Source organism: Mustela lutreola, chromosome 2 (genome assembly GCF_030435805.1).
Source record: "Mustela lutreola isolate mMusLut2 chromosome 2, mMusLut2.pri, whole genome shotgun sequence".
Lineage (NCBI taxonomy): Eukaryota > Metazoa > Chordata > Mammalia > Carnivora > Mustelidae > Mustela > Mustela lutreola.
In genome coordinates, this window is record NC_081291.1 from 148959488 (window position 1) to 148985921 (window position 26434).

At 42.4% G+C, this 26434-nt stretch overlaps 1 protein-coding gene across 1 annotated transcript in view; it reads right to left on the reverse strand.

The window, feature by feature from the left end:
• The window catches only part of LOC131824998 (uncharacterized), a 57831-nt gene that overhangs the window by 3201 nt on the left and 28196 nt on the right, over positions 1-26434 (reverse strand). The gene's annotated exons all lie outside the window — the stretch shown is intronic.

Sequence of the window (26434 nt, forward strand, 5' to 3'; positions counted from 1 at the left end):
CTCAATAAATAGCAGGCATTAACGATTATGCTACATGAATTAAAAGTGGCAGTATGGTGTAATCAAACGATCCAGGTAAACAGAAAGGCTCTTAAAATATTTTTTTCCGTTCTTTTTGCTCTCAGCAATGTTGATTGAGCATCTCCACTCTCCCAGACCCATCCCAGAAGCAGGAAATACAGCAAGAAACAGGAGAGGTAAGGCCTCAGCTCTCCTGGAGGTTACCTGTGAATGGCAGGCAAACAAGAGTGGAAAAAGAAATAATTGATAAAGAAGATAATTTCAGAGATTCGAGTGCTGGGAAGGAACTTATGCAAGGTGATGTGATAGTGACTCATGAGTTTTTAGGGAAGACCTCTCTAAAACGATCTTAATCAAGTGACCCTTGGCAGAGGAAGCCACCGGAATATATGGGGAGAAAAGGAAAGGAAAGAGCATGTATACCAAGGCCCAACAGGGGGGTAAGCCTGCCCTGTTAGGAGAACTGAATGAAGACAACCATTCCCTGGGTGTCCGGTGTCATGAGGGAGAAGGAGAGTGGCATGAGATGAGGTGGGAGGGCTAGCCAGGGGTTCTGGGCCCCTATCTCAGCTCTGCCAACAGTTTCAGTTTGGATAAAGCTCTTAAGCTCTTAGAGTCTCAGTTTTGCTGTCTGCAAAATGGGAGAAGGGACTGACCTCCATGTTGTCAAGGTCCTGTCAACTCTATGATTTGAATGGAATATAGATCAAATACTATGTTACTGTTATAATGACAATGTTGGGGTCAAATATAACTCTTACAGATTGCCTGGTTTTGATTGTAAATATATTGATCTTCAGGGAAGACTTACCTATAAATCTTATTGGCTCTGTGATGTGGAACCTGTATCTCAAAGCATCCTTTGAATTAGTTGTGGCCAAAAGATTAGCTGACCACAGATTATTTTTGGTTCCTGGTAGCAAAACACTAGCAGCTCACAAATGTCCCAGGAACCTAGTTTTAACTTTTTATTTAATTTTTCTGTCCTGTGACACTTTTTTCAAACACCCAAGGAACATGTATCAGGTCACAACTGGGTTTAGGAAAACTTTTTATTCTGTTCAATAGCATTAACTCACATGGAAAAATCATCCTGAAGAGTCAGAATGCTCTTTGTTAATCCTTATCTCCTGGAACATTACACCAATTCCGACTGTATTCTATTACCAGTCTCTTCTCTAAGTAGTTAAACTGCAATTGGTCTGCCCACTAGGGCAAAAGCATGTTTAGGAAATGAGAAACCATCCACCATCATCACCAGTGACATAGCTGTTTCAGGGTCAGAGGAAACACAACTAGGGGCACCTTGGGTGGCTCAGTAGGTTGTAGGTTGAGAGTCTAACTTTGGCTCGGATCATGATCTCGGGATCCTGGAATTGAGACCCCTCCCCATCTTCCCCAGTGCCCCCTCTCCACGTTCCACTGGGTATCTACTGCCCCCCCCCCCGTATTTGAGCTCTCTCTCTTGATCCCAAATAAATAAATAATCTTAAAAGAAGAAGGAGAAGAAGAAAGTAGTAGTAGTAGTAGTAGTAGTAGAGGAAGAAACTGACAACTAAATGAAATTCCAAGCATCCAGATGAAGGTCGGAGCTCATCAGGAGATGGCCCTAGGCTGAAACTATCCCGGTCAAACGAGTAACTCTTCTGCTTTTAAAAGCATCTGTTTTTCAAGCCCTTGTAACTTCTTTGATGAACTATTTTAAAAAACAACAAAAACTTGCCAAATTCTTCCTTATTCTTCATCTGAATCTCTCATACTGCTTTCCGGGCTATTCCCAATTCTGCCTGAGTGCTGACAAGGAAGCTGGTGGTCTCGCTCAGCATATTAACCTCTCAAAACAAAGAACGACACCATAGTGCCTATTCGCCTAGGTTCTTTACTCCTTTAATCTTCACAGCAATCTCATGAGGAAGCTACTGTGATAAACCCCACCTTACAAAGAGGAAAACTGAGGTACAGAAGCCACCAGAGGCAGAGCTAGGATTTGAACCCATGCCACCTGGCTCCAGGATTCATGCTTTCAGGCACGTCACCCTTTTGCCTCTAATAATGAAAATTTCTAGCTGGATTGCTATGCAAGAATCTGTCTCTTTTTGTGTGTAAGTGATTCCTAAGAGAAACCAGAAATGTGTTTTTTTTCTCTTACATTTAATAAATAAATGTATTACATTTTCTTTCTAGAAATGGAAACCCAAGATCTATGCTTTGTTTCAAAGCTTTCAGAAATGGTCTTTTCAGAAATGATGTTTGATTTATTCATGCTTTGTCAATAATGGAGAAAAAGGCTTGCTGGTCCAAACTCAGCCAGTGCTTCCCACTCACCATCTATTTGTTTCAGAAAGTGGGGTCCAGCCCTGGAGTTCCAGCAGGAATTTCCCCTATCCTACTGTGACAGCACAAGAGGCTACAAGATTAAGTGCATAGTTAAGGCTGGCAAAGTAGATTGGAGACCGCAGGAGATGTACTGTTCAGATTCATGTGGAAGCTTTAGGGGCACCCGCTTCTCCCCCATCATTACAAAAACTGCTCTAGGCAGACAAGTGGTAGCTCAAGATATCTGTCTGTCTGTCTACACTATACACATACATACACACACACAGACTTTTTAAAATTTTCCTTATTGGAACCAGTGTGATAATTTTCTGCTTACCCTCTTGAGCCTTTATCATAGCTAGAAAAGAAAAGCCCACTCTCCTAATTGTCTACTTCCCAGCAAACTTCCAAGCCATAAATATAAAATAGAGAATGCATATAATTTAAATATATAAAATATTATATCCTGTATCTATCAACTATCTATTATCTATTTATAATGGACATGTATTTCAGATCACACGTTTAGTGGTATAAAATATATAGATTTATTTAGACTCTTCATAACCAAACTTAGTGTGCCTTATATGGAAACAGTCTAAATCAAGGAGGGTTTCTCCTGTCCTTTTAAGTTGCTGGGAAGAACTGAGTGCCTGCCTGGATGAGAGTGGGTATCTAATCTGGGTCATTATCCAACCAATGATGGCTATTCATTCATCCATCCATCCATTCATCCTCATTCTTGTCTGGTTTTCCATTGTCCATGTGGGGAGGCTCTAAGGTCCCAGGGTTCAATTCTCTCAGGGATCATTCCAGGGCCCCCATGCTGCCCAGGGCACAGGTAGCTCTGTGAAGCTGCCCAGGGCCATCAACCCAGAATTCCAGCTCATATGTAGGTATTCAAGGAGTCCTACATTCTGGCTGTCTTCCCAGCTTTTGAATGGGTTGGAGGGGCAGGGGAGTATAGATGCTCACCACTCTCAGATCCCATGACCTCATTTTTTTTTTTTTAAAGCTTTCTCCTCACCTTCTACTCAAGGCCTCAGCCTTGAGGAGGGAGCAATGCATGGAAACCCTCTTAGGGCCACACCAGAGTTCAGCTAACCTCCCTTTGCCTTCCCTCCAAATCTCTTTCCTCTCCCCTCACCTGTGGGCCTTTGGGGGAATGAGTTGATGCAAAGACTCCTTCTTTCTCATTAGGTCTTTTCTATGCCTAGAGCCCTTGCACTTTTGAAAACCAAAAAACTTTTTTTTCTGCTCTACTGCTTGAGACAAAGAAGTTCTGTGCCTCATTGATGCAATGGAGCAAAGGGAAACAACTCGAGAGATGTTGGTCTCTTCATCAGTACTCGTTTCGGAGTATATGGGTGCGGTTGGGTGGCTTAGTCAGTTGAGCATGCAACTCTTGGTTTCAGTCCAGGTCATGATCTCATGGGCCATGGAACCAAGCCTCGCTTTGGGCTCTGTACTCAGTGGGGAGTCTGCTTGAAAGATTCTCTCCCTCTGCCCCTCCCCCTGCTTCAATGCACATGTGCCCGCATGTGCTCTCTCTCTCAAAATAAATGAATAAATCTTTTTAAAAAGGATTATATAATAAAAGCCTACTATATGTAGCAACATGATATATACATATACATATTTAATACACAAGAATTCTGTTTACACATACAGGCAAGACTCACCCATGTGGTTTTGGTCCATGGGTTATAGCTTTTGTGAAAAAATTAATCTATGAATAAATAGTTATATCCAATTATTAAATATTTAAGTCATAAATATTTTGGATTTATGTTTCTAGTTGAGGGTTTGTGGGACATTGAGAAAAATGGAGAACCAGAAAAGAATAGATAGATAGATAGATAGATAGATAGACAGACAGATTTCTCATTACCAGCTGCAGAAGCAAGAATTCCTGATTCAAGCACTCTGTAAGAGTTGACTGACTATAACCCCGGCCATGTCATTTAGCTCAACTGACAGCCTTATTTTCATCTTAATAAGAGTTTAGAAAGTACTCAAATGCATGGCAAGTATAAGATCACAGATTTCAAATAATGAAGTTGATTGTGTTTGAGGTTTAAAATATTGTCTTATTCATGAAGACATTTTAGAGCATTGATCAGAGAATAAAGATTCCCTAGTTCTTATACCAGATGCTACGATTCAGTATGTTTTCTTGGTATGAAGTTGCCTTTAAGCTAGATGCGTACACACTTAGAAAAAAGTCAGATCACGTACGATCTTTCTCTACGAACTATATGTAAAAGGAGCCAAAAAAGAAGCAAATCGGGTGCCTGGGTGGCTCAGTTGGTTAGGCCGCTGTCTTCGGCTTTCGTTGTGATCTCAGGGTCCTGGGATCGAGCCCCGCATTGGGCTCTCTGCTCAGCAGGGAGTCTGCTTCCCTCCCCCTCCCCCCGCCTGCCTCTCTGCCTATTTGTGATCTCCCTCTGTCAAATAAATAAATAAAATCTTAAAAAAGAAGAAGCAAATCAATATTTGATTGGATTGATCACATCTTTAACTTACTGCTGCATTTCTAGGGTGGAAATTTAATTTTTATTTCTCCCTGACCATGCAAAGAGAAGTACTTCTCCTGTAGTAAAGAGATTCAAGGCCGCAGTTTTTGATTACCTGTGTGTAGGGAACAGCTATTTAGAGAAAAAAATCCCCACTTTTCTGACTGGCCTGAGTCTTGAGAGGACAATATGCCTCTTCCAGGCTGTTGGACCTGATCCTGTTTTTGTTCCTGAATCTGTAAACATATTGTCACTGTAAACCCCAAATGATCTGATTCAGGGAAAACAGTCTCGGGAATTAGCTGGAAGGAAGGGACAATAGATAGAATCCTGCGGGATGTGGCCCAAGGTAAGGTTTGCCAAATTTAGAAGTAAAAATAGGGGATGCCCAGTTAAGTTGAAATTTCACCTGAGTGGCTCAGTTGGTCGAGTGTCTGCCTTTGGCTTGGGTTATGAACCTCAAGTTCCTGGATTGAGCCCCACATCAGGCTCCCTGCTCAGTGGGGAGTCTGCTTCTCCTTCTCCCTCTTCTCCCATTCGTGTTCTCTCTCTCTCTCCATTAAATATGTAAAATCTTAAAAAAAAATTGTGAAACTGTCAGAGGGTACCTGGTACTCCTGTATCCTCTTTAAAAAAATAAATAAATAAATTTCGAAAAAAATCCGGTATAAATAAATCCCAAGTATTGCATGTGACAACCCTACCAAGGTGGCATTGTGCAAAGACAGGAAGTGGCAACTGAAGGTGGAGTGCTCAGTGGAAAAAAAAGAATTCACCAACCAGAAGAGTAAGCAAGTGGCCACAAGGGCCCCTTGACCCCTGGCCATTCCTGCTTCAGAGAGTAGGGCAGAACCAAATTCCCCCTCAGGGGGCCCTAAAACTGTAACTGGCTGAAATGATGGTGCTAACTCGAGCCTGCCTTGGAATCAGCCTGAGCAGCCTTGCCCAGCATCCACCGGAGACCGAAGTGGAACAGAGGAAGGAAAGAGAGCCAGTGCGCCCAGGGTTGCCTTGTCTGTCGTGCCAATCTGTGGCTCGTCTTTAAATTATCTTAGCACACAAAGTCTGTGTTCGAGAAGTTCATCTGTTTCTGTACTTCTGTGTTTTCCTTTTTTGGTCTTCTTGTGCTTTCCCCTTACTTCTCTGTCAACTTTCCTTTTCAAAAATCCTAGCTTTTGTGTCTAAATAATAAACATCGAGGTCTCTAGTCTTGATTAGCCTCCTCAGTCCTTCTGCTTCATGTCAATCTGACAATACTCTCTCTTTTATTTTATTTTATTTTTTTTAAAGATTTTATTTATTTATTCGACAGAGAGAGATCACAAGTAGGCAGAGAGGCAGGCAGAGAGAGAGAGAGGAGGAAGCAGGCTCTCTCTTTTATTTTAAAATCGACTTTATTGAGGTATATTTTACATATAATATACTTAACCAGTTTTATGTGTACAGTTCTATGTTTTTTGTTTTTTGTTTTTTGTTTTTTAAGATTTATTTGAGAGAGAGAGGGAACATGAGCAGGGGGAGGGGCAGAGAGAGAGGGAGAGGGAGCCCACAGGCAGGGCTTGATCCCAGGAAGCTGGGATCCTGACCTGAGCTGAAATCAGACACCTGACAGACCGAGCCACCCAGGCGCCCCAGTTCAATGTGTTTTGATAAATATATACAGTTATTTAAACACCACCACAATCAAGATGGAACATTTCCATCACTCCAGAATTCTCTCTTGTACTTTTTTTCAGGTAATCTCCTTCTGTTCTTGGAGCCGGCAAGCTCTAATCTGCTTTCTGTTACTACAGTTCTGCCTTTTCTAGAATTTCATATAAACGGAATCATATTGTACATAGTCTTTTGTGTACAGCTTTTTCCACGTAGCATAATTCTTTTAAAATGCATCCATATTGTTGTATCAGTTGATCTTTCCTTTATAGATGTTTTCCAATATTTTGTTAGATTTATACCTAAGTGTTTCATGATTTTTGATGCTAATGCAAATGTTTTTATTTCAATTTCTATTTATAGCAGATGGAAATAGTAACTACTTTTCATGTTGATATTGTATCTTGCAAAGTTGCTAAATCACTTTTCAGTTCAAGTAGCTTTTTTTATAGATTCTTTGCTATTTTTTATGCAATCTTAATATCTATGAATACAGTTTTATTTTTTCTTCCAATCTCTATGCATGTTTTTTTTTTTTTTTTTTTTTTTTTTTGCCTTACTACAACTAGCTAGGACCCCTAGTACACTTTGAATAGAGGTCATGAGATTGGACTTCCTTGCCTTGTTACTGATGTTAGGAGGAAAGCATTCAGTCTTTTACCATTAAGTATGACAGTAGCTAGAGATATGTAGTAGTTGTAGTGAATGTTCCATGTCCACTTGACAAGAATGTGTATTCTGTTGTTAGGTGGAATGTTCTAGACATGTCAACTAGGTCAAAGGGCAAAGATACCTTTTTAAAGAAACATTTTATTTATTTGAGAGTAAGCATGCATGAATAAGGAGAGAAGCAGAGGGAGGAGGAGAGAGACAAGTAGACACTCCACTGAGCATGGAGCCCAATATGGGGCTTGATCCCAGGATTCCAAGATCATAACCTGAACCAAACCAAGAGTCAGACGTTCAAATGAGTGAGCCATCCAGGTTCCCCAAAAGGGCAAAGATACCTTTTGCCCAGTGAAGGACTTTCCCTTCTATTCCTAGTTTGCTGAGAGTTTGTATTATGAATCTAAGTTGATTTTTGTCAAATGCTTTTGCTGCATTTGTTGAAATAATCTTGTGCTTTTTCTTTTCTAGTCTTTTGATATGATAAATTATATTGGTTGATTTTTCAAATGTTGAACCAGCCTTGCATTTCTAGAATAAATTTCACTTAGTCATGATGTATTATCTTTTTATATCACTGAATTCCATGTGCTAGCATTTTGTTAAAGATGTTTGTGTCTAGGAAAATTAGTCTGTAAGAATACTGGTCTGTTGTTTTCCCGTCATGTCTTTGTCTAGTCTTGGTACCAGAGTAATACTGGTGAGTGAGTGAGTTGAGAAGTGTCCCCTCCTCTTCTATTTTCTCAAACACATTATGTAGAATTGACCTTATTTCTTCTTTTAAGGTTTAAAAACCCTTCCTTTAAGGGTAGCCATCTGAGGCTGGAGTATTCTTTGCTGAATGGTTTATAACCATGAATTCAATTTATTTTATAGTCATATGGCCATTCAAATTCTCAATTTCATATTGGATGAGTTGTGGTAGTTGGTGCTTTTCAAGAAATTGGTCCTTTTCACCTAAGTTGTCAAATTTATACATGTAGATTTATATTTATACATGTAGATTTTATATATGTATACATTCATATTTTTGTATTTATACATGTATACATTTATATTGATACATGTAGATTTAAATTTATACATGTAGATTTGTTCAGGGAATTCCCTTATTATCCTTTTGGTATCTGCAGGGTCTGTAGTGGTATCTTCTATTTTACTATTGATATTTGTGATTCATTTCTTCTTTTCTTTTCCTTTGTCAATCTTGCTAGAAGTTTATAGATATTATTGATTTTTTTTTCAAGGAACTGTTTTCTGTTTGTTTATTTGTTTGCTTCAATGACTTTCTCTATTTTTCCATTTTAAATTTGACTGATTTCTGCTCTTCTTATAAAAATTTTCTTTTTTCTCTTTGCTTTCAGTTTAATTTACTCTTCTTTTTCTAGTTTCTTCAAGTGAAAGCTTAGAGACATTACTTCATTCCTAATCCAAGCCTAATTCTATGAAACTCCCTCTAAGCACTATTTTAGCTGATATGCTGTGTTTTCATTTTAATTTGATTAAAATTATTTTGTAACTTACCTTGTAATTTCCTCTTTGACTGGTGGGTTATTATGCTGTTTAATTTCTAAATACTTGGGGATTTTCAGGATTTCTTTCTGTTACTGGGTTTTAGGGTAATTCAGTTATGGGCAGAGAACATATTTTGTATGATTTCAATACTTTTTAATTTGTTAAGGTTTGTTTTATGGCCCAGAATGTTGTTTATATTAGTGAATATTCCATGTACACTTGACAAGAAAGTATATTCTGCTGTTGTGTGAAGTGCTTTATAAATATTAATTAGGTAAAATTTGTTGATAGTGTTCCTGAGCCTTCTATATTTTTTATTTTTTTAAATTTACTTAATTTATTTTTTAGTTGAAGTATAATTTAACACCACAAAATTCACCCTTTTCATATACAAAGTTCAGTATGTTTTTGTTTTTTGTTTTTTAAGATTTTGTTTATGCATTTGACAGAGAGAGAGAGCATGAGTGGGAGAGCTGGAAGGAGAGGGAGAGGGAGAAACAAACTCCCCTCTGAGGAGAGCGCCTGATCTAGGGCTAAAACACACTGGGCTCATGACCTGAACCAAAGGTAGACACTTAACCATCTGAGCCACCCAGGCACCCCAATTCTGGAACATTTTAATCATCCCAAAAGAAACCCCACACCTCTAGTAGTGTCACTTCCCATTTGCCATTTTCCAACCCTTAGCAACTACTTATCTCCTGCCTGCCTCTCTCATTCTGCCTATTCTAGACATTTCACAGAAGCGAAATCGTAAATCATACAGTATGTGGCCTTTTGTGTCTAGCTTCCTTCACTTAGCATAACGTTTTCAAGTTTCATCATGTTGTAGTGAGTATGAGAGCTTCATTCTTTTTTCTAGCCAAATAATATTCCCTTGAATGATATATAGTCATTCCTACTTAATTAGATTCTACATTTGCTAATTCACCTACTCCCTAAAATTTGTAACCCCCAAATCAATACTCGCATTTTTGTAATCATTTGTGCCATGCACAGAGGAGCAAAAACTTGGAGTCATCCTAAGCACAGGCTCCCAGCTGGGGTCACACAAGGTGATGCTCAAGCTTCTTGCTTTAGTTCTTTTACTATAAACCAGTGTCTTTTTTTTTTTTTTTTTTGCAGTTTTTGTGCTTTTTGTTGACAATTTTGCTGTTTAAAATGGTCCCACAAAAATAATGCTGACGTGTTGCCTGGTGTTCCTAAGCACAAGAAGGCTGCTGTGTGCTTCATAGAGAATAGAGAAAATGTGAGACATAGGTGAGCTTTGTTCAGACATGAGCTGTCATGCTGTTGGCTATGAGTCCAGTGGTAATGAATCTGGTGTCTTTAAATAAATAAGGTATCTATAAGCAGAGCCAAACTTTTATGAATTGATCCATTGACCAGTATGTTGTGACCAAAGACTCACAAGAAAGTAACTCTGTATTTCCCCTAGATGTAATGGTTCAACATTAGCAAATTTCATATTCACGGTGACTTTATCAACTGTATTACACCTTGTTTACTCAGTCATCAGTTGTTGGATTCTTTGGGTTGTTTCTACTTTGGGGCACCATGAATATGGACATCTATGAATATTTATGTCCAGGTTTTATGACGATTTTCTTTCTGATTTTCTGTCTGCTTGTTCTGTTACTTAATGAAAGAGAAATGCTGAAGATTCCAACTGTAATTGTGGATTTGTCTATATCTCATTTTGGTTCCATCAGTTTTACTTCATGTGTTTTGAAGCTCCGTGTTAAATGCATGCATTTAGGATTATTATAGCTTATTCTAGTGTTGTGCAATGTCCCTCTCTACTCCCGGTAATATTTCTTGCCTTAACTGGATGTCAAGCACTGTGAGGATTACATGTTGGATTTTATCATATTCCTTTAAATAGTGTTGGATTCTATTCTGGTGCACATGGAAGTTACTAGGAATCATTTGCACTCTTTTGAGATTGGCTTTCCTGCTCTGTTGAGGTGAGTTCAGAGCACCCTGTAGCATATGGCTAATTTAGCTCTACCACCAAGATAATACCCTTCTGAGGATTATACTCAATGTTCCCTATATTCTAAGGTCTCTCTACTCTGGATTGCTGGAATATAATCAATTCCAACTCTAGTCATTGTTCTTTCACTCCTTTCCAGTGGTTCTTTCCCTGCCTCTGATACATGTAGATATATATTCAGCCAAACATTCGAGGATCTTCCTCTATAGATCTCCAGAGCACTCTCTCCTCTCTCTCTCTCCTGCTCTCCCTCTCTTCCTCTCTCCTTTCTGGTATAACACTCAGAAAATTCGAGCTGCCTTGACTTCCCCCCGAATTCTGATCTCTGTCTCCTCAGTTCAGGAGATTGTTGAGCTGTATTGGGTTCATCTTCCCTGTGCTACAGCCTAGAAAGAGCCTGGAAGGAGTGAGCTGGGCTACCACAGGATCACCTCATTTCTTTCCCCTCTAGTATAGATCACAGTCCTACACTGCCTGCTGTAAATCTGAGAACTGCTATTTCATATATTTTGTTTGCTTTTCTAGTTGTTTAAGACAGAAGGATATATCTGATTTTAGTTCCTCCATATTGACTGAAAGTAAAATTCTGACCCTGACCTAAGGCATCATACAGAGTGCGACATGTACTTGGACATGTTATAGTGAATTATGGACAGCAGGATTTTCTTCCGCGAGCTTAACATCCTGTCACAATATAATTTTCAAAAAGTTGTACAAATATAGCATAAACAAATGTCAAAGATTTTATTTAAATCATTAATGAGGAAACTATTAAGACAGTAAAGCTGGTGCAAAGAGCATTGGAGGAACTGGGAACTTACAGGCAATAAAAAATAAAAAAGATTGCTAGATTCGATACAAAATTGGTTATAAAACCATAATTTTTGAGGTTATTTTTTTCTGCCAGAAAAAAGTCATTTGCATCTCTACCAGACAAAAAAAATCTACAAGTTAACATGTAATTTCACAGAGTTTGGGACCATTAAACATTAGTTAAAAAAAAAAAAAAAAAAAGGAACAAGATGGGAGGGAGACAAACCATAAGAGACCCTTAATCTCACAAAACAAACTGAGGGTTGCTGGTTGTGGGGGAGGTAGGGAGAGGGTGGTTGGGTTATGGACATTGGGGAGGGTATGTGCTATGGTGAGTGCTGTGAAGTGTGTAAACCTGGCGATTCACAAACATGTACCCCTAGGCTAATAATACATTATATGTTAATTTTAAAATTTAAAAAAAAAAAAAGAGTCAAGTGAAGACATTTTCCCCTAGACACTTCAATACTCATTGGTTGATTTGTGAAGCAAAGCCCCAGTATGCTACTGAAAGGCTGTGTGGCTTTATTTTTACACAGACTTATTGGTCTTGTTTCCAAGTTTGGGTTATTTTTCTTGGACTTATTCCCAAGTTTGGGTTGATTATCTTAAAAAAAAAAACACATTAGGAAACCTATAAGTGTCAAGAGGTGATAAGGATGGGTACAGGATTTATGGGGCCTGTGGCTTATGTAATGTTGGGGTCTCTCCTTTAAAAAAGAATGCAAAAATATTTTACTTTTACAAATCTTAAAAAAAATATGAAGATGAGAACACGTGGTTTACATTTCTCCAGGGCCTTGGAAGGGGCCCTGCACAAAAATGTCCCTGACGCTCAAACTACCTTCATTTCATGGCCAATTGCCTCTGTCTTTGACCATAACGCTATTTTGTATAAAAATAATAAAGCAGCTGGTATAACAAATGTGTATCCCTGACCTAAATCCTACGATTTCTTTGAGTTACCAAGTACCGGTCAGCATGTTCAGATCATTCGCTTCACTATTCCAAGTTATTAACGTGGGCAAATCAGTTGAATAAATTCTCTGCAGCCTTGCAAATGGTCTTGAAGATTTCATACCAGGAAACACATGCAGACATTGAGTTTTCACTGGCCAAGAAGACACCAGGAGCTAGCGTGAATAAAACAATTCGTTTATGCTTAGTCCGTGCTTGATGGGCAACTTTTTTTTAAAAAACAGATTTTATTTTTTTATTTGACAGACAGAGATCACAAGTAGACAGAGAAGCAGGCAGAGAGAAAGAGGTCCTTGGCTCGATCCTAGGACCCTGGGATCATGACCTGAGCTGAAGGCAGAGGCTTTAACCCACTGAGCCACCCAGGTGCCCCTGGGCAACTTTTTAAATGAATGTGTGTTGTTATCAGACTCTCTTTTATCCCCATTCACAACAGAGGCTTCTGCATTTCCCCAGCTCAGTTCCTTCCAGCCTTCCAGGTAAAGTTCTGCCTTTACCACTCTCTTAAGGTTGGGGAGGGAGAGTAAGGAAGAGAGGAGGGAGAGGCAAGGAGAGCATGAGAGGCGAGTATGTATAAAATGTACTGAGTACTTAGTTGGTGCCAGGCATCATTCTAAGACTTATATAAGTGTTAATCTAGCCAAGGCGGACACTCCTACTAAAATTATAATATACTAGTGTTACTTATTACAAAAGAGGAAACCAAATGATTAAATGTTTCCCAGGTTGAGCCAAAATCTACATGTTTTATCCCAGAACAAAGTCACATTCAAAGAAATACTAAAGATTAGTATTTTTTTCTTTATAGGGACTTTAAAATCCTTAGAGTTAAAACACAGAATTTTATCTACTCTTATTAAAATCCATTGGCCTCTCCTAGTCTCTAATTCCCTGTGTATTTGGTTTCAAATGATAAAATCTAACTCAAACCTTCTCAAGACAAAGGAGTACTAGAAGTGTCTGCCTTCAGGCATGGTTGGATCCAGCACCTTTAAGTGATGCCAGCAGAACTGTGTTTCTCTCTCCACCTCTTGGCTCTGCTTTCCTCTCTGTGATGGCTTTCTTCCACATGTACTTTCTCCCACATTGCTGTGGGAAATTGCCTCTAGCATCTCCAGGCTCACACAATTTCTGCAACCAGAAACCTCAGAATAAAATAGAAGCTCTGTCTCTCTCTCTTTCTTTCTCTCAATGACATCCTGTCATAGGAAGACCAGTACCCTGAAGGACTGAGACCCCTGACTGGTCAGATACAGTCATAGGGAGGTGGGGAACATCTGAGGAGAACTTAATCCTTCCAGGGCCACATGACTAAGAGAAGCATAGTGCCCAAAAGAAAAGGAGCATGCCATTACCAGACAAAGGGGAAATAGCAATCAGGTGAAATCAATAGACATCCATTGTATCCTGAAAAGCTCTGTTCTCCCTCCCTCTGCTGACCCAGAACTCATTCATGCTATTCAGAAGCAATCATCTCACACCCCAATAGCCCAGGATCAATCTACCCAGAGCTCTCAACAGATTACATTCCTGCTTTGCAACACCCTGCCTCCATGGCATCCTTCTAATTTAGAAGTATATGTCAATCATTTACATTTTAATGTGATTCCCCCCCCCCCTAAGGCACAGTCTCCCAATCATTTTGGCTGTAAAGCCTAACTAAGCAAGCAATTAAAGCCTTCATTCCCAGCTTAAATTAATTTTAGTATATGCAAACGGGGAGGAAGGCTCTGCTTTGCAACACATGAAAAGCCCAGCAGATGTCCAGTGTTCCGCACGCCAGTCATTATCAGAGCCTCCGACGTCAAGGCCTTCTGCTGACCACACACCAGGTCTTCGCAGTAGGAAAACAGAACCTGACTGCAGCCTGTACACAGAGAATTCCTTCCACGAACAGTCATAGTATTTCTTTTAGTTCTGGGACACATGGGCCACTTCTCTCCTCAAGGGGATTTGCGAGGACTCAGAATGATCCTACCTTCTCTGGTTACCCAAAGCAAATAATTGGCCCAACCACTAGTTTCATCTCATGGCATCATACTGGAGCAGCCCTCTTAAATATCCGAGCACAATTCTCTTTTTCTTTATACTTCCTTTCTCGGTTGGAAGGAAAAAACACTTTCTAACACCCCCCTCCCAACTAAAGCATTTTTGACCACTTAATGCCTCTCTATCTGCAAAGTAAATCTTTTGCCAGGCCTGCTGCAGCCCACAAAGTACGGGAGAATTCTATTGGCAGGATGATGGAGCAGCATCCCAGATGCTACAAACAGCAGGAGTAAATGGAACGCGACATTTCTTGCCAGGCACTGAGCGGAGAAGGCTAATAGTAAATTGACTAAGAGCTCACACACGGGAGGAGCAGCAGCAGTGAGATCGCCACTGCCAGGACAACCTTTGGTTTTTAAATACATTCTGCCCACAGGTGGCCCAGTGTTTCCTCCAAATTGTTTCTTGTCAACTGATGAGCTCACCCCTCACTCCCTACTTTTCACCCCAAAGCCCAGCAAATTCCATTGTCACCCTGCAAGCAAAACTAGAGTGTATTTCTAGTGGGAGAAAATGCATTCTATTTTCTTTTATTTCTTCCACATTCTTCTGGTTGGCTTGGCATTGATTCATGTAGCACACTTATTCCCCAAGGAAAAGGTTTTGCTAATATAGGAATGCTAAACAATATACACTTCGCCAGTGTTTATTTCCTTCATTCTGTAGGTGGCATTGGCCCCTGTGGGCCCATAATCAATAGGAGTTTGCTATTTCCTTGCTCTAAAACACTTAGTTGTAAAATACTGCCTTCCCTTCCTGTCTTCCCTAGAGCAGTGTTTCTCTGTCAGCCAATTCTATTGTAGCCGAGGTCCCAAAGACCGGTTAGGTTGTGTTTCCAGGAAAATCCGGGCATGTCAAGGTACCTCCATTTTCAAGTTCCAAATGAACTGACATTTGGGATCAATCGGTGTTTCTTTGGTCCTATAATGTACACCATTTCCAAGATGCCCCTGCAGGTGTGGAAAGTCAAAGCAGGTCTAGAGATTACAATATCGGTTTCTAGTAATAAGTGCACTTCCAGTGGGAAAAGGAGAGTGGGCCAAATCTTCAGTCAGACTTCCATTGGGTGTCCCTTTTTTAAGGCTGCAATTTGGACGCCTGCAATTATTTGCATTTTGGTTGCTAATTGCTCCTGCCATCGGTGCAAGCAACCACTTTTGGGTGCAATTACCCCCTTGTGGGAGCAATTACATATGAAAACAGTTCTGCACGTGCAACTAATTGTGACCAAACAAAAGGAGGCTGGGGAGGACGATTTGGCTCATCAAGTTGCAACTCCAACTTCAAACACGTGCCAGCCACAAAAAGGCACAACAGCGGCACAGGGTACTCACTCACACCTACTCTGGGTCAGGGACTCAAGTAGTCCTGCCTCTGGTTACTCTGTTTTTAGAGGATTAGATGGTGGACTTATTTAATTAGAAAAGAGCAGCTCATTTCGGCTACTCATTGGCCTTTTGCTGAAGTGGGTTCTAGGTACCAAATCAAGCCTGGGAGTCCTCTAATCACCCAGACTCTCAGAGAGTGCCAGACTCTAATGAAATCCTTTTTTTTTTTTTTTTTAACAAAGAACACTGACACATCCATCCCGCTGAATTATAACATACACACAGGTCTCCCCTGGCTTTCCTAAACGTGCCAACATAACTGTTTCAGCCTTAGTATTGGAAATGATGGTTTAATGAGCTGACACCCGAGGTCTGATTGCCAGAAACAGTAGTCCAGGTTGGCACAATGTATCCAGCATTTTTTACAAACTAAATCTTAGGGTTTCCAGGCAGGCCGAATAATAGACAATCAAACAATCATTGTTTGATTCAAATTTAAGAATGATTCGTTTCATAAGAAATGAAAAATGGGGGTGCCTGAGTGGCTCAGTCATCAGGCATCTGTCTTCAGCTCAGGTCATGATCCTGGGATCCGGGGATCAAGCCCAGCATCAGGCTCCCTGCTCAGCGGGAAGCCTGCTTCTCCCTCTCCCACTCCCCCTGCTTGTGTTCCCTCTCTTGCTGTCTCTCTCTTTGTGTCAAACAAATAAAACCTTTAAAAAAAAAAAAAAGAAAGAAAGAAAGAAAAGAAAAGAAAAATGGGAGTACATCGATTTGGTGCTCAGCCTGCCTCCCTACTTCAGTCAAATTTGCACACACACACACACACACACACACACACACACAGAGCCTACTGTCCCCTTAGCTGTTTTGTCGGGGAGGCAGCTAAACACTCAGGGTCTGGAGCCTGACTGCCTTAGTTTCATCCTCTATAAAATGAGCACCACACCAGCCCCTGCCTCACAGCATTGTGACGGAAAAGAGCAAACACATAAAACAGCCCCCAACACGCCAAACACGCTTGCTGTTTGCGTCATCACTTCCGCTCTTTCCCTGCAAGTATTTATTTCCCAATGTCTCCTCTCTGAACTGGGAAGAAAAGTTACCCAAAACTTCAGATAACCACAGAGGCTTTTAAGTCATACTCAAGCATCATTTCACACACAGGCCTAAAGGGAAATTCACTTTGTTTGACTTACTACTTTCTATAGATTAGAGGCCAGAATCTGGCAAAGTTTGATGTTAATTTGCAGAAGATGAATACATGCAAGTGACTTGTATTCAAGAAAGAGGCAAACTGTTTCTCTTCATTGAGAAAAATAAAGCCAAAGTTTAAGGTTTTTAGGTTCTTGTAGGACATGAACCAGTTTTGTTCTGAACTTTGCAATCTTATTCCAGCATTTTCTTTTTTCCTGTTGTCTAAATGTATCCATTTTTTCCTATCTCCTTTTAAACCAGTTTTGCCATTTTGTTGATTCCCTCATTAATGAATTAAATAAAGCTTTGTCACTATGTATTTTTCTGAAATTGTGTTTTTGCCTTTTAAAAAGAATTTTTTTCCTTCAGAAGCGAGGAGCTAGCTCCTTGCTGATAGGACTCTGCCTTGGTCACCTCTAGGCTTCAGTTCCATGTTTCTCCATCTCTGTGCATCTGCATCAACCGAGCATTCAGTGGGGCTGGGAAGGAGCCTGGAATTTGGAATTTGTAGCAGATGCTGCTGGCCTGGGTCCCAAGCATAATGCCTGGACTTGGAAAATGCAGGTGCTTGGAAGATGTCTGTGTAAGCATCCACCTGCAGGAGCATTGACATGTCTTACTCCTCAGGCCACCTCCCTCCCACAGCTCTCCTTTCTTTTCACCACTTCCCCACAGTAACACTGAGGATCTCATTTGCATGGGGGCGCAGTTAGTAAAGCTTGCTTATCACAGAGATCCAGTTAGGTGCGAGGTTAACAAGAGTGTGAGGAAAGATGGGAAAGATGGTTCACCAATACCAGGAGAAGACAACAAGTTAGGATGTCGGGACTAAGCCGCATAGGATAGCAATGTGACCCTCCCGCCCCCACAGAGACCCCATCGCCAGCCTCTCAGTCAGAGGGTGCCACCAGCAGCATCACCAACCTCCTTCCCCCAAAGCCAAGTGGATCCCCTCTTAGGCTTCAGAGAAGTGAGCCACAAACACCCTGTGGCCTTCATGCCCAGGCAGTGGACTCAGGGGCCGGGTCCTGTCGTCTCAGAGCACCCCACCTTCAAGTATCTTCATGTGTCTATAATAACCCACTATTAGAAAAACAAGGTCATCAGGAACTCATCTAAGAATCCAGGAGGAACTATGAATGTCTACCACAGTGGTTCTCCACCCAGTGGCTCATTCGATTGAGAGCTCAAGTGCAAACATGTGCCCGGTGTCATCTGCAGTGTGCTGTGATCAGTCTGGGAGGGGACCTGGACAATGGGGTGCTTAATATTGTGTGGTGTCCTTAGGGAAAATAACCACATTCACAGGACTGTCGCTGAGCAAACAGGAACTTTGTTGGCTATCGATTCCTTCGCTCAGTCCTCTTTGGAGAATTGCAAATTTTCAAAGACAGTAGCTTTAATTTTTTGTGCTTTATAACATGAATGGGGTTAAAGATACTTTTGAGTAGTTTTAGACGCCATGAAAGCTCTGCTGTGGGCACCCCGGGAAGCCTGGCCACAAGGTGTGCCTTCCCCAAACATGTAATATTCCATCTGAGGCCAAAACTCATAAATCCACATATAATGGATATAATTCAGCAACCAAGAAATAGTGACTATGTGATTTTGAAGTTTTCTCTGGTGTTGTTTGTGAAATGCTTGTATTACTAAAAACTCTTTACAAAATAAATTACTTTGAAAATAGTCATACGAGGGAAGGATGCAGAGTCCCCCATTTCCACCCCCTCTCTCACTCCCCATTACAGCTTCTCAGCCCTCACCAGGGACCATACTGCTGGCCTGGAAGGAAAGGAAGGAGAATTCAACCTGAAAGTTGGTCCACACTAGTCCCTCTGTTAATGAAGAAGATGTTTTTGGACCACAGCCGTCCTTATTCTGAGAAATAGACCAAACACTATGGAAAAGGGTCATTAAATACCAACAAAAATAACGTCGAACATGTGTGCCTCCTCGGAAAGGCTGGAGGAAGAAGGAAGGAAAGAAGAACAGCTAAAATACAGAAAACAAATGCAAACAAGCAATTGGTAGGTAGCAGCTCCCCTGTGTTGCTACTGTGTGCTAGCTCCTTCATATGGGTTATTTGATGCAATTCTCAGAAGAGTCCAGTGACGTGGGAGTCATTACTGACATTTCTCAGATAAGGTCTCTTTTCTGTCCTGGCAGTTAAATCAGGATCTTTGCCCACTCAGCCAATTTAGATCATTTCCAATTTTGATGTCAGGAAGAGAAGGGCCTGAAGCTGGATGTTAACGGGGGGAAGGAGAGGACCCAGAGGACATGGAGCAGAGTGGAGCCCCAAGAAGGAAGGAAGCTGGGCCCTGCATGAGCTCAAGAAAAACTCACAGACCAGGGACACCCACAATGTGTAAGTGAGCAAGAAATGAATGTGTATTCATTTGCTCATCCATTCATTCATTCAGAAGCCACTAATAGAGAGTTGCTACATGCCAGGCACTATTCAAAGGGATTTATATATAGTAACTCATTTAATACACAAAACAACATTGCCCTCATTTTGCAGATGAGGAAACTGTCACATAAACAAGCTAAATAATTTCCCAGTGATGCACATATTGTGCGAAGCCACTGATTAGGAGTTTTATTACAGAAGTGAGGTAACCCTAATTAATATAGTGTCACTATGTAGACATTTTCTACTCAGACTTAAAGGATGGACTTTGTTGAGAAGTTTACAAAGCCCACCATGGTGACTTCAAAGACATTAGAAGCAAGGTTCAAAAGACATCTCCCATTTTGGTGTCTTAGCTCGAAACATTTATGACAAGAAAGCGTTTGCATGGATGGTGTTCGTTTGAATGGTGGAGAGGGGAGTAATACGTTCGTTGAGTACGAATGATCTTTTGGGAGGTATCTATACAATCTGATTTACAAAACCTTCTGTGAAATTCAGTCTTTTATGTGAGGTGAATTAGTTGGTCACTGGGATGCTGGTGCCTGCATGTTCTCTGTTAAATGAAAGATAGGGACCAAGGAGCTTGGAAGTAACTTCCAGCATCAACACGAAGCATCCAACATTAAACTTCCTGTGCTGAGGCCGTCTCGCCACGGGAAATTTAACTTAAACAAGGAGTAATCACTTTTAAGAACAATTCACAGACTCAGGGCCCAGTCCAAGACTCTGATCCCAGTCTCAGCTCAGAGCCTGGAGCAGGAGGCGTGAGGCATCTGTGGAAGAACGGGGCCCTTATCTGCAGATGTCCACAAATGTAAAAAGATTGTAAACTAGGCTTTCATTAGACGATGGTTTGTTGTTGTTTTTTTTTTAATCACACTCTCTGATTTTATAATAAACAAAGTGAAATTAAAAAGCAAATAATCAAGTAAAACATTTTCCTTGGCTGCAAGGCTACCCCACCGCTGCCTCCTATTTCCAAGAGAAAACATATCAGATCCCTGAGACCCTTCGACTTTCTCTCCCTTCCATCATTTCCTGCTGCCTTTTGTTCTCTGTCCTTTCAAGCCTCCTCATTAGCGCCTCTGGCTCTCTAATTTTGCGGTTCCATCGTTTGACATTGAACTCACCTTTCCTTTTGACAGGACCTGCTGCTTTATACTTCCCCCGCTCTGCGAAGATAAAATCTCATTTCTCAATGAAAACGGAGACTTGGGTACAAAGTATACTCAGGAATAGGCTTAATTGGCAAAGAAAAAAGAAAATTATTCAAGGAGCCAGATAAGTGACCCCAGGCCAGACCCAACTTTAAATCTGGCATAACCGTTATCCTTTTTCAAATGCAGAACTGAACCCAACTCACTGCTTTGTGAAGGTTGTGTGAAACTTAATCAGGCACTTCTGCGGGTGTGTGACTGGTGATATTTACAATGAGAATCCAGGGACACTGCCCAGACCCTGGCTTGAACCTGCACCGAACCGAACAAGCTCGGTGCAGCTAGGTCTGCTCTGTTTAGGGCTAAAGCGGCAGCGGCTATTAATTTTATCAAGGAGACTTCGTAGACTAGAAATAAACAGATTAGAGAATTTGGTTTCACCCTTCAGTTAAGGGGGCTCTTGTTTATGCCTTAAGCTGAGGTTGGATACTTAAACTGCTCGTTTTTCTCTTTCTCCTCCCTTCCTTCCTCCTCCTCTGCTTCCCCTCCTCTTCCTCCCTCTCCTGCTCTAGTCCCCCACTCTTTCCCTCAGCCCCTCCCTCTTCCCACTTTGCCTCTCTCCCTCCCAGGTCCTCTCCATCCCTCTTCCTCTTTTCTACCCTTGATTAGGGAATGTGTGCCGGCAGAGATGACCTCCCTAGCTCAGCCTTCTTAACAATTCCTCCCTTAAGGGATCTGCTCTATTCTCCTGAATCCAGCTCCTTATCTCTGTGATTTCTCCCTTCTGTCTCTAGTTCTATCCTTCCCCTTAGAGGCCAGGTCTGTAGGACAAAGTCACATGGATGTTGTTGTAGCTTGTCTCGGAGAAAGCTGCATCCCTTCCTTCCCTCACTGGCAGGTGCAGCCTGTTCCTTTACCCCTTGAATCTGAGGGGCCTGTGACTGCTTTGACTCACACAACATAGTGGATGGAGCACTGTGAGACTTCTAAGGCAAGGTTCCAAGAAGCCTTGAAACTTCCACCTGAGTCTCTTGGAACAATAGTTCCAGGAGGAGCCATCCTTGGGGAAGCCAGCCACTGGGAAAGAATCCATCTACCCTGAGACCCCCATACTGTAAGGAGGGCCATGCTAGCAACAAGGAGAAGCTGTACGGAGGAAGCGATGCCCACTCAGTCCTCGAATGGCCCAGATACCACAGTCCAAACACCAGATGTGTGAATAAAGAAGCCATAGGATAACGTCAGCTGAGCTGCCATCTGATTTCCAGGTGAGAACTACGAGGTGAGCTTATCAAAACTGGAGAATGGTTAGAGATACTAACAAGTAGTTGTGTTAAGTCACGAAGTCTCGAGGTGATTTGTTACGCGGTCATCACTGGAAGAGATGTCCAACTTTTATTCAATTGCGACTCATTAACACTTGTTTGTTGAACACTTACTATATATGCAGCACCTTACAAGGTACTGGGAATAGTAACGAGTAAGACAGATCTGATTCTTGCTTCCATGGGCCTGATGCTCTCTTGGAAAGAAGGATGTTGAACAAAAATTGACAAACCATTTCAAACTTCTGACACCTCCTTCCCTGCTCTCATGCTCAGGTAGTAACTTTTTAAAAATATTTTTCATTGAAATAAGAGAAATAATCATGGAGGGAACACCTGGGTGGCTCAGTGGGTTAAGCATCTGCCTTCGGCTCATTTCATAATCCCAGGGTTCTGGGATTGAGTCCCACGTCAGGCTCTCTGCTCAGTGGAGAGTCTGCTTCTCCTTCCGCCTCTCTCCTAGCTTGTGCTCTCTCTCTCTCTCTCTCTCTCAATAAGATAGAATAAAGAATCAGAGAGGAACTCCTTCACCAACCTAGGATGTAGACTCCTGACCCGGCAGCATCTATGTGGAATTCTCCACTCAACTTCTCTCAGTCTTTAAGTGGAGTGTCCCCAGAGTCCACCCCATCCAGTTGAGCTCTGGATCCTACTTCCTTCACAATGACTTCTCCATCAGTTTAATTAGAAAGCATACAAGCTCCAGAAGATCTCAACCAGGCTCTTGACTTGAAATATCATCTTTAGGCTGAGGGCCAGGAATTCATATCTTCAGCCTTGTTCTCTGCCCAGAACCACAAACTAGTGTATATCCTGCCACCTGCCTGGCTCCCCAGCTTGGATATAAAACTGAGGTCTGAATAGGCATCTCCAACCTAACATGACCCAAACAGAACTCTGCTACCCACCCTCTCTCACATTCTTTTCTGTTCCAGTAAATGGCTTCTTCATAATTCCATTCCAAAGGTAGACCAGTTACCCTCGATTCTTTCCTTTGTGTCCCCCACATCCAATCCAGCCAGCACCTGTTGACTCTATTCCCAGGACATATCCTGAAATGTACTCACTCTTCTTCAACTGTGGCACCTCCATCCTGGTACGAGCCCCACCTCTCACCAGATTGCTAAAATTCCAGCCTTCTCATGTCCATTCTTGTCCTTCTACCATCCGCTTTCCTTACATCATCCAGTGTAACCCTTAGAAACATGAATTATGTCATGAGACTTCTCTGTTTAAATGGCTTCCTAGTGGCTCCCATTGCACTGAGCAAGCTTCCATCTTTGTCTCCTTGCTCTTAAACACCATATCCCTGTTTCCATGATCTGACCTCTCACATTTCATTTCACAGGACTCTTGCCCTCACCCACCCCACATTCCAGCAAGGAGGTCTTTCTCTCCTGGGGCAGGCCAAGTTCATTCCCACTTCAGGGGCTTTGTACCAGCTATTGGCCCTGGTCTTGGGCTTGGCTGACCCTTGCTCTTTGGCCTTTAGCTCCGTCTCCTTCTCAGACTATCTGACCTAGTATGCTGGCACTGTATTTTATTTCTTCACATAGTACTGCTCAATCTCTGACATGGTTCCTGTTTCTGTATTTTTTAACGTTTCTGTGTTCTGTCACCCCGCACCTGGAAAGTAAGCTCCGCACATGTCGGGGCTCTGTCCTGTTCACTGCTACCTCCAGATCAGCACCTGGCCCATAGCAAGTACTCAGTAAGCACTGATGGGCTTGCAGAATGAAATAATCACTAGTGTGCTGAGGATTATGAAGAAGAGTGCTGGGTGTTATGGGAGCAGATAAACGAGTAGACTAACCTGGTTTCAGGGGTGTCAGGAAGCTTTTCCTTGAGAAGGTGGCAGTTCAAGCAGAGACCAGAGGATGAAAAAGAGAAATCCAGAAAAGCTGTGGGGTGGGGAGGAGAGCAGAAAGGCCTGTAGAAAAACCCTGAGGTGGGGGCCCTGGGTGGCTTAATGGGTTAAGCCTCTGCCTTTGGCTCAGGTCATGATCTCAGGGCCCTGGGATCCAACCCCATGTCAGGTTCTTTGCTCAGCAGGGAGCCTGCTTCCCCCTCTCTGCCTGCCTCTCTGCCTACTTGTAATCTCTGTCAAATAAATAAATAAAGTCTTTTTAAAAAAAGAAAAACCCTGAGGTCAAGAAATACCTGGTTCTCAGGGAGCCTGGTTAGCAGGTTAAGGTTAGAGCCAGACCCTGAGAAGGGTCCTGGAGGTTGGAGGTCACTTGCTTTCATTCTGCCTGAACTTGGCTTACCTTTTTGCCAATTTGGAGTCTTCATTAACATGCATTTCTCAGGGGCTTCTGCATTTTCCCCTGGGTTATAGAACCCTGAGCTCACCTCTGCTTCCTCTCCTTGGGAATTTTGCCCCTCCTGGGGGGTCACTGTCTGGTGGATCATCCCACTCAGATCTCTCATCGGCTCTGTGGTCTCTGTTCTCACCATCCATTTGGCAAAGAGGAGCTCCCTTGTCTTGTGAAGACCATGAGGCCTGTCTCAGACTCTCTGACGGCCTTTAGAGACACTGATTCTCACCTGCCCCATTCCCTTACACACACACACACACACACACACACACACACACGCCCTACCAGCCTGTGGCCCCATACAATCTTCCTGGGTAGTGACCTTCATCACAGCATCTCTCCAACCAAAGACTTGAGTCCTTAGTTTCAAAACATCTCTAAACTCCTTCACCGGGCTCCCTGCCCCCCATTCCACCCAATATCCCAATACCCCTTCTGAAAAATGCTGCTTCAGAAGGCAGTGAACATACCCAAGTCTTTCCCTCCTGTACTCCCAGAATTATCCCCTTTCTCCTCTCAACAGCGGGAGTCTTACTCCTTCATAAACACCTGCCTGTCACTCAGTATGTGGCCCTGGCTAAGAGCTCAGAGTCTGGAACCAGATAGCCCAGCCCCACCCTCACCCACAGTGGGTCCATCCGTGGGCAAGTCCCTTCACCTCTCTGTGCTTTGTTTTCCTTATCTGCAAAATGAGAGCAATACTGGTCCCCGAGTCCAAGGGTTCTTGTGAGGGTTATGGGAGTTCACATATGTGAAGTACTTAGGGCAGTGCTTAGAACACTGAGAGCACAAAGTATATACTATTGTGTTTTCAGTCCATCATTTCTGTTGTAAACTCATAAAGTATGCAGGATAGTTCATATCACCAACTTACAGCTTACTCTTTAGTCGCAATTGTGCTTTTCCTGTTTTTCCCAAAGACCCTGAATGGGATGCTCATTTCCTTGAAGGCACGGAAACAACGAAGGTTGTGTTGTGTGACGGCAGCCTCGGGGAATGCCGGGATGAACCAGACGGGGTCCTGGCCTTCCAGCGGCTCACCTGTAACCTGTAATCATCATTCAACACCTCGGGGTGGGGGTGGGGGTGGGTGGGATGGAAGTGTGGTAATAAGACCGCAGAGGGTGGAGGGTTGGGGTGGGGCTATAGAGGCACCAAGGAGGAGATTTCTGGAAGCAAAGTTGTGCAACTTGTAGGCTGAAAGAAGAGCAAGAATGAGGTCTGTAAAATAGGGCGGAGGAGACCGGAAGCACTTCATTCTGACCCACACAGCCTGAGCTCTTCTTCCTAGAGCGGCATTCAGTTCCACCTCCAAAAGCACTGGGAAGGATTTTAAAACTCTACTGAAGCTTTAAAAACAAACCTAAAGCAAGACACACTGCATGACTCAGAGCAAATTCTCCTAAAATTCCTCCTCAGCTACCCTTACAGCTCTCCACAGCAACCACCGAGAAACCTTTACTGGCTCCTCGCCGTTCGCTGTTCTCAAACTCTCCTCCCAAATCTCCTCCAGCCTCGAGGCTGCTTCCTACTGCCTCCCTACTTCTGCTCAGCTCTTCACTGACTAGATGCGTTTCACTTTTCTGGGCCTCCTTCCATTCATCTTCTATTTGCAGCAGCAACACAAAGCCAGGCTCTGAGGCCTCCTTAGAAGAGAGGAGGAGGCTGCAAACACGTATTATCCCATACTTTCTCTTTTACCCTGTCACAGATTCCCCCTAGTGAAAGCTTCGGGAATGTGCCTCTGAAGGGAGGACAGCACAGGGTCCAGGCCACGCTCCTCCCACCCCAGCACCCTCCCCCAACACTTCCCTCCTGCTAGGTTGAGCCCTGATTCTCCTCTGCCAACGGTGAGAGTGGGGCCACCTGGGAGGCCTGGGTGCTACGCAGTGTCTTCTAGAACAGTGGCTTTTGAACTTTGAGACTCACTGTGAGAAATGAGTTTTACACCACAGTGAAATGTATACAGCACACCGTGCATACACACATGCAATGGAAGTAACAGCTTCATAAAACATGACTTCACTCTCCTCTTCTAGGCATTCGTTTTAAAATGGGAATAATCATTGTCTTTTAGGGATACAAACCAAAGTGTTTACAGATAAAAATGATATAAGTTCTGGAACTAGCTTCCAAATAATTGAGACAGATGAAAGGACATGTAGATGAG